The 8,295-nt window shown below is 45.4% G+C and overlaps 1 long non-coding RNA gene across 1 annotated transcript; it reads right to left on the bottom strand.

The window, feature by feature from the left end:
- Nucleotides 1-885: 885 nt before the first annotated feature.
- On the bottom strand, nt 886-6,510 carry LOC103783028 (uncharacterized). The gene is made up of 3 exons (XR_608528.5): nt 4,226-6,510; nt 3,965-4,118; nt 886-3,149 (listed from the first exon to the last, which is right to left on the bottom strand). It is a non-coding gene; the product is annotated as an uncharacterized LOC103783028 (long non-coding RNA).
- Nucleotides 6,511-8,295: the final 1,785 nt, after the last annotated feature.

Raw genomic sequence — 8,295 nt, 5'->3', positions numbered from 1 at the left:
TGCAGTGGCACAATCATGGCTCACTACAGTCTAAACTTCCTGGGTTCAAGCAGTCCTCCTACCTCAGCCTCTCAAATAGGTTAGGACTACAGGCATGCACCACCATGCCTAATTTTTTTTAAATTATTTTTTGTAGAGACAGAGTCTTGCTATGTTGTCCAGGCTGGTCTTGAATTCCTGGACTCAAGCAATCCTCCCTCCTTGGCCTCCCAAGGCATAATTCCACCCTCACACCATTTTTTTCCAGAGATGGGCTGTCCCGCTGCTAAATGAGCTATGTTGTGATTTCACAGCAACAGACTTACAAAGAGTAGCTTCTACTGTCAGATATCCAAAGGAATTCCTAAAATTTATTCTCCACCCAAGGGCCCTGGAACCTGGGTCTCCATAGTTTTTGTTTGTTTGTTTGTTTTTGAGATGGAGTTTCACTCTTGTTGCCCAGGCTGGAGGGCAATGGTGCGATCTTGGCTCACTGCAACCTCCGCCTCCCAGGTTCAAGCATTTCTCCTGCCTCAGCCTCCTGAGTAGCTAGGATTATAGGCACCCGCCACCACGCCCGGCTACTTTTTTTTTTGTATTCTTAGTAGAGACGGGATTTTACCATGTTGGTCAGGCTGGTCTTGAACTCCTGACATTAGGCAATCCACTCACCTCGGACTCCCAAAGTGCTGGGATTACAGGCGTGAGCCACCGCTCCCAGCCTCCACAGTTTCTTCTCTCTTTAATTCCAGGAAAGACAGCAGTTAGGTGAGTAATGGAAATTATCAGATGAAAATAATAATCTTGTCATCTAATCTAGATTCCTTTCTGTGACCCAATTTTAGCTATTATAAGAACCAGAATAAAACCCATCTGCCATCACTTCAGAAAGTGCCAGGGAAAAAGTCTAAGGAAGGCTTTTATTATTTATTTATTTATTTATTCTTCTTTTTTGAGACAAAGTCTCACTCTATCGCCCAGGCTGGAGTGCAATGACTCAATCATGGCTCACTATAGCCTCAACCCTCTGAGTTCAAGTGATCCTCCCTCCTCGGCCTCTTGAGTAGTGGGACTACAGGTGCACACCACCACGCCCAGCTAATTTCTGATTTTTTGTAGAGACAGGCTCTCTCCATGTTGCCTGGGCTGGTCTCAAACTCCTGGGATCAAGTGATCCTCCCATCTCAGCCTCCCAAAGGCCTGGGATTACAGGCATGAGCCACTGCACCCGGCCCTGAGGAAGATTTTTAAACAATAAACTAGCAAGAGGCCCAGTGAGGTGGCTCACACCTGTAATCAATCTCAGCATTTTGGAAGGCCAAGTTGGGAGGCTTGCTCCAGCCCAGGAGTTCAAGGTTGCAGTGAGCTATGATCATGCCACTGCACTCCAGCTTGGGTGATATAGCAAGACCATGACTCTGAAAGAAAGAAAAAAAAAAGATAATAAATTAGCAAGATATATAGTCATGATAAAGCTGTTTAAAATTATGTTTTCAAGCTAAGTTTACATAGGAAAGAAACATTTGCTGCCTGGTAGAAGAAGTCTCTTCATTTTTAAAAAAGAGATTTTAAAAGAAATTTTATTCATCAAAATGTGGCTGCTACAAGAACTATGATATTTTACCGTTCGGTATATGGTCCTCTTACTAGCTTAAAACTTGATGACACGACTCGAAAGTGTAAAAATGTTAAAAAAAAAACAGGGCAAATGCTCAGCTGTCTTTTCTTTCAGAGAAACTCCAAGGCATGAAGGAAACCCTCAGGTAACAAGTTTGTCCCCTTCATCTGTAAATTCTGCGATGAGGTGACCGACCCATTTCTCCTTTGCTTTCAGGTAGGCTCTGCTGATCCCCTCTCCTCTGTCATTGCCCATGGCTCAGCCTGACTCAATCCTTTCTCAGTGGCCACAGCCAATGCAACTGGGTGCCTGGGCCACCCAGAAGAGTGCAATAGGAAGCTGGTCAGCTCCGGCCACCTTCAGGGTCTGTGCACATCCCCCAGGCCTGTCCAATGAGGCCAATAGCTATGGCAGCCGTTTTTTGGTTTTTTTTTTTTCTTTCCTGGATTTTTTCTCTTTTAGTCTCCAAAGATCTGTAGGCCATGGTGTTGGATTCCAGTTCCCTATCTCTAGGCATGTTCCATTCAAACCAAAGGCCTTGTGCAGAAGATTTCTATTTTCCACTTTCTATTAAAACAGCAAGGAGGGGCCGGGTGCAGTGGCTCACACCTGTCATCCCAGCACTTTGGGAAGCTGAGGCAGGCAGATCACCTGAGGTCAGGAGTTCGAGACCAGCCTGACTAACATGGTGAAACCCCATCTCTACTGAAAATACAAAAAATTAGCCGGGCGTGGTGGTGTATGCCTGTAATCCCAGCTACTCAGGAGGCTGGGGCAAGAGAATCACTTGAACCTGGGAGGCAGAGGTTGCAGTGAGCTGAGATCGTGCCATCACACTCCAGCCTGGGTGACAAGAGCAAAACTCCATCTCCCACAACACCTCCAGCATAAAAACAAAACAAAACAAACAAAAAACAAAAACAAAAAAACAAGGTAGTGGGGAGGGAGTCAAAACACAACTCAAATTGCATAATTGTGCCTTTGTTCAAGTGATGTGGTAACATTTATTTTTCTAGTAAGATTGTCAGTTCCAGAAGGGCCAGAACTCCTGTCTTTTGACTGTTCTATCACCTGTGTAGGTGCTCATAAATAAGTGCTTCTTGAGTGAACTCGTCTTCTACTCTGTGACAAATCACAAATTCTAACATGTTGGCTCTAATAGCAAACAAGATACAAGTCATCTCCAAAAACCTAGGTTGGCATATAGCCTGCTACCCAGTTGCCTAGAGGGATTTGGTATAATGCTAGCAAGAAATGGTGATATTTCATTACAATTACAGAAGAAAACATTATGAACTCAGATCTTGGAAAGAACGGACACTAATATGCCCAATGAATATAATTTTCACAGTATGTCCAGGTGTGGATGTCTGTATTAGAAACGATTGTCACTTTTGCTGAGTGTGGTGGTGTGTGTCTATAGTCCCAGCTACTTGGGAGGCTGAGGCAGAAGGATTGCTTGAGCCCAGGAGTTCCAGGATGTAGTGCACAATGACTGTGCCTGTGAATAGCCACTGTACTCCATCCTCGGCAACACAGTGAGACCCCATCTCTAAAAAAAAAGAAATGAAATGAAATGACTGTCACTTTTGACAAGCTTTTAAACTTTCAACTAATTTTCTTCTTAAAATATTTAGGTTTAGAGAACACTTGCTTTCAGAGTGAAGTCCTTCAGTTCCATTAACACATAAATTTCATTAATGTCATGAAATCGTCCTTATAAAGGTCTGAATTCTTTCTAAATACAACAGACTACATTGGATCTGTCTGAAAGTCAAATGTGTTGAATTGAACTGAGTCTCAAACTTATCTTAACCACGTTACAGGTGAAAAGCTTCTAAATGATTATGCTTGTTACACTATTGTAACTTTCTAGTTACCCTATAATTTTACTTTCTTTTTTTTTTTTTTTTTTCCTTTTTTTCTTTTTGAGACAGAGTTTCACTCCTGCGGCCCAGGCTGAGTGCAATGGCGCAGTCTCGGCTCACTGCAACCTCCGCCTCCCGGGTTCAAGCGATTCTCCTGCCTCAGCCTCCCGAGTAGCTGGGATTACAGGTGCCCGCCACCATGCCTGGCTAATTTTTGTATTTTTAGTAGAGACGGGGCTTCACCATGTTGGCCAGGCTGGTCTCGAACTCCTGACCTCAGGTGATCCGCCCGCCTCGGCCTCCCAAAGTGCTGGGATTACAGGCATGAGCCACTGCTCCCAGCCCCTAATTTTACTTTCTTTAAATGACATGAAATTACATTAAATAGTGACAAGTGGCAGACATCATCAAAAGAAACAGTGAAGACCATTAATATTTTGTCAGACTCTATGCAGTGGGTTGGAAAATACATAAACCCAGGGAGGATGAATTTCCTTACCCTCAAATAGATCCAATTCCTTCCCGTAGGTCGAAGACAACATCTCCAAAGGTAAAAATGAGAAACCCAACAACTACTTGATTGATGAGTAGGCAGCCTGCTAGTAGGGGACTCCTTCACTCATTTACAAACGAGCTGGGCATTGTACTCGGCCCTGCAGATGCAGAGGTAAACAAAACAGACGCATTGCCTCCCTCACAAAGTTTCTAGGAGCTTAGATTTTCACGGAGAAGACAAAACAATGAACAAGCACACACATACCTAAGACAGATCATTTCAGGTGCTGCGCAGGCCCACAAAGATAACACAACAGGGTAATGTGACGGGTGAGTTCGAGAGTCTGGAAAGGCCTTTCCAAGGAGAGAATAAGAGTAAGTTCGTTCCCTTTCAAACTGTATTCGTCATTCTGCCTGCTGACTCTATTTCGGTTGGCTTGGACGAGGACTGGTGGCTGATTAATGTTCAATGACCCACGGGGACAGCCCAGGCCGACAGTTCCTCAAGACCCTGCAGGTCAACGTTTCGCAACTTCCCAAGCCTCTCCCTGCTCCAGAACGAGCCTGACTCCGCTCCCAGTTTTTCCGGTAATCTCCTCACCGCTCCGCTGCTGCATTTTACGCACGCCCTCCAGGGAGCGGTCCTCGGCGTCCAGCTCTCAGGATGTGGAGAGCTGCAAATAGCACCGACAGCTGCAGCTGGAGGTAGCCGCCCGGGAAGCCAGCCAGCTGCTGCCACCACAGGGGCCAGGGCCGGCCGCGGGCCTCCGCACGCCCTTGTGAGCAGCTCAGCGGAACCCTCGACGAGGCGGGCCGACTCGCCAGTGCAAATTACGGCTTTTATTTCCTTCTGGGTGCACACGTGGGGAGGGAGGGAGCTTGGGGAAGGAGAGTGTGCGCCCTTCAATGTTTGCCACTTCTCTTCAAAACTGCCTGGGAAGTAGGTCGGCGCCAATAGTCACCTCATTTGCACAAACAGGGACACTGAGGTGAAGGAAGTGACTGCACCGCCTGAACGGAGCCGAGTGACAGGGAAGCAGGAATCCATCCAGTCTCTGTGCTCCTGGAGCCTGGCCTTTTCCTTCCGGTTTTCTTAGTGCTTTTACAGGATCTCCTGACCATTTTTCCCCCCTGCTACGTGCACAAGACTCACCTTCTCTGGCCACACTCCTCAACGAGAAAATATGAGGATTACTTACAGAGCCCCACTGGAAATTTGTCTTTAAAGAAGGAAGCCTAGGCCGGGTGTCGTGGCTCACGCCTGTAATCCCAGCACTTTGGGAGGCCGAGGTGGGCAGATCTCCTGAGGTCAGGAATTCGAGACCAGCCTGGCCAACAAGGTGAAACTCTGTCTCTACTAAAAATACAAAAATTAGCTGGGTGTGGTGATGCACACCTGTAATCCCAGTTACTCGGGAGGCTGAGACAGGAGAATCACTTGAACTGGTGGGGCGGAGGTTGCAGTGAGCCGAAATACCGCCCCACTGCACTCAAGCCTGGGGGACAGACGGAGACTCTGTCTCAAAAAAAAAAAAAAAAAAAAAGGGCCGGGCGCGGTGGCTCACGCCTGTAATCCCAGCACTTTGGGAGGCCGAGGCGGGCAGATCACCTGAGCTCAGGAGTTCAAGACCAGCCTGGCCAATATGGTGAAACCCCCTCTCTACTAAAAATAAAAAATTAGCTGGGCGTGGAGGCAGGCGCCTGTAATCCCAGCTACTTGGGAGGCTAAGACAGAGTGGGACTCTGTCAAAAAAAAAAAAAAAAAAAAAAAAAAAGATTCAGACATGAGACCGTGAAACTGACTACAGTCACTATTGCACTGTTTATAGATGTTGCCAGACAGAAAGCCCCAAAGCAGCAGCAGCATAGTACCTTCCTAACACTTGGATTGGGAAATCTAGATTTTAGTAAAATAACTGGTGATACTTACAGAAGAAATGTTGGAGTTAGAGTATGCCATCAAAAAAAAAAAAGGAATCCTAGCCTGAAAGGTATTTAAAAATGCATTCCCTTGCCCTGCCACACACAGCGGGGAACAGGGATGGGGCCCCGGTCCGTGTGCAAACCCAGGCACACCTTCCCCAAAGGGAAGTGGAAAGGTGACAGGAGGGAAGCTGAAGCAAGGATGTCTTGTTCTTCCTGACGGTGTCCCGCATTTGCTGAGTGGGTGCACTCTTGCATGGGTGTAAGTTCTGCAGGACACAGGCGGCTCTCCAGGCAGCACTGACGGGGCTGATGCTTGGCACTTTGGGGCCTATTCTTCCACGAGGACATGGATTCGCTTCCTTGGGGTTCAGCCTGGTGTGGAAAGGAGTACCGGACCTGCTCAGCGCTGCAGAAACTGGGACCCTGAGCACACACCCTAGGTCCAGTCTCCTATGGGAAATGGCCTGACAGGGTATGGGACAGAGCGGCCACTGCTTCCTCTGAGCGAGACAAACTTCTCTCCTGAGGCTATAGGGCTGAATGAAGAAAGTAGACTGCTGACGTAGGCCCCATTCCCCTGATGATCAGGCAGGGTCCTGGGGGAGCTTCTCAGGGCAGTTTTAGCTCCTCTCTCAGCTTTTAATGCAAAAAAGAGAGACAAAACCTGATTGAGAAATGAGCGTAGAGCAGCAGAGCTGTACACAGGAAACTGGTGCAAATGACCGTGACATTGTAGTGTATTTTCATCTTTCTTCTTTTCATTTTTGTTCTGCAACAAAAAATTGTAATGTTTATAGTTTAAATGTTAAGAATTTAGCTGGTGGGCCAGATGCAATGGTCCACACCTATCATCCCAGAACCTTGGGAGGCTGAGGTGGGAGGATTGCTTGAGGCTAGGAGTTTGAGACCAGCCTGGGCAACAAAGTCAGATCTCCATCTCTATAAAAATTTTTTTTGAAAAATAGCTGGGCATGATGGTGCACGCCTGTAGTCCCAGCTACTCAGGAGGCTGAGGTTGGAGGATCGTTTGAGCTCAGGAGTTCGAGGTTGCAGTGAGCTATGATCAGGCCACTGCACTCCAGCCTGGGCAACAGAGCAAGACTGTCAAAACAACAACAAAATAATTCAGCTGGTATTCAGTAACACATGATACTTAAGTGGTCTGCCTAAAAAAAATAAAATAAAATAAAAATACAACCTTTTTAAACAAACAACCCATACAGGTTGACAGGTCAACACTGAGGACTATGAAATCACAAGATTTGCAGTGAATGAGAAGCACAATTATATTCTTCTTCTTTTTCAGTTAAATTTGAAACACGCTTCAGCAAATATGTATGTGTCTTCCAGGTGGATGTTGCATTTCAGGTTTCCTTTCTGTTGCCTACAGTGCTTTAAGTCTGCTAGAAATTCCCTTGAGAGAGAAGGAGATCTTAATGCAGAATATTAAGTCCTCTGCCTATCACATCCATAAAGCCACGCCTACCTCTCTCCCAGGGGCATGAGAAATTGCTTTCGTGTGCTATTTGGAGAGGCCTTGGCGTCCAGAAACAAAGAAAACCAAGAAACAAAGAAAAGTGATACAAACCAATGCCCTCAAGAGATAAGATAAGGAAGTACAAAGACCTAAAGAAGCACTGAGTTTTAAGTCACTGGTTTTAAAAAATAATTCAAGTTAAAGCTTTGGAGTCACTGCATTTGTGACGACTCTCACTTGACCACTTGCTAGTATGGGTATCCTTGGGCAAGTACCCAGCCTCCTGTGCCTCAATTTCTCCATTTGTCAAATGGGCACAACAATCCTACTGACTTTATAAGGTTTCACTGGTATGTGTGATAATTTAATAAAATAATCCATGGAAAATGCCTGCCATTATGCTTGGCATTTGGTGACAGCTTAATAAATTGTTAGCTATTGCTTTCTTTTCTTTTTCTTTTTTTTTTTTTTTTTTTGAGATGGGATCTCGCCATGTTGCCCAGGCTGGTCTTGAATTCCTGATCTCAAGGAATTTCTTGAATTCTGAACATTGGAATCATCCAGGGGATTGATGCCTGGGTTCACCCAATGGATTCTGATTGACTTGGTCTGGGTGTGGCTTGGGCTTTGGAAGTTTTAAAAGCATTCATGGGGATTCTTAATGCTCAGCCAAGTTTGGAAACTAATGCTTTTTGGTGTCATCCTAACCAAAAAGGCAAAGCAGATGTTTATAGTTTAGATCAAATTAAGGCAGTATGTATTTTGAGCTAATAATTTGACTCACTTTACTGCATTAACCACTCAAATTAGCCAAACAACTATTTTTTTCACTGAATTTATAAGTTTTGGCTGATTTGACTAATAAATTAAGCAAAAAGTTTGAGTCCTTAAAATCATATGGCCACAAGCTCAAGTAAATTAAATTCATTGGG

Source organism: Pan paniscus, chromosome 14 (genome assembly GCF_029289425.2).
Source record: "Pan paniscus chromosome 14, NHGRI_mPanPan1-v2.0_pri, whole genome shotgun sequence".
Taxonomy (NCBI): Eukaryota; Metazoa; Chordata; class Mammalia; order Primates; family Hominidae; genus Pan; species Pan paniscus.
This window is presented reverse-complemented; position numbering and strand designations above follow the sequence as displayed.